The following is a 581-nucleotide window of genomic DNA, read 5'->3' as shown; positions in this document are numbered from 1 at the left end:
TATCTGAACATTTCTCAAATAAATATATATTAACTTGAGAAGTAAAATGACTTATTAAGTCTTGCTTTCTAATAAAAACTTTAAACTATGTGAACCTTTACATAAAAAAACAAGGAGACCGTTTTTGACTCGTTTCAAACACAACATCATTTCTATTAATTTTCTTCTTAAATAAACGTGTCTTGATTTATGAATATATATAAATGTGTTCTGGGAAAGACAAAAACAAAACACAAATTAAAGTCAAACGCTGATGTCTACTTCCTGTGGAGGCTGGGCCGTGATTGGCCGGATTTAAAGTGTCATCAAGATCTCGAGCGACTGATTGTGAAGAGGAAGGAAGTGATGTTCTCCGTAACAGGAAGAGACCCACTGCTTCTGTAAATGTCCTGATCCCTCGTTAGACGCGGCAGACAGGAAGTGATGTCATCACGGTCAGGTAACAACCTTCTTCAGAAAACAAGATAAAATATGACTACAAAACTAAACAAAAACACACAGCTTTCATAATTATTTATATAATACAAAATGTGTCAGAATAAGTTTTTAATGATATGATTGTGTTTAAGTCTTTAAACATT

General features: G+C 33.0%; 1 long non-coding RNA gene across 1 annotated transcript in view; it reads left to right on the top strand.

The window, feature by feature from the left end:
- LOC122341097 overlaps positions 1–581 on the top strand; it is a 2,485-nt gene continuing 1,904 nt past the window's right edge. The window contains exon 1 of the long non-coding RNA XR_006250420.1: positions 1–439. This is a non-coding gene — a long non-coding RNA (uncharacterized LOC122341097). The remainder of the gene's footprint in view (positions 440–581) is intronic.

This window comes from Puntigrus tetrazona, unplaced genomic scaffold (assembly GCF_018831695.1).
Source record: "Puntigrus tetrazona isolate hp1 unplaced genomic scaffold, ASM1883169v1 S000001111, whole genome shotgun sequence".
Lineage (NCBI taxonomy): Eukaryota > Metazoa > Chordata > Actinopteri > Cypriniformes > Cyprinidae > Puntigrus > Puntigrus tetrazona.
This window is presented reverse-complemented; position numbering and strand designations above follow the sequence as displayed.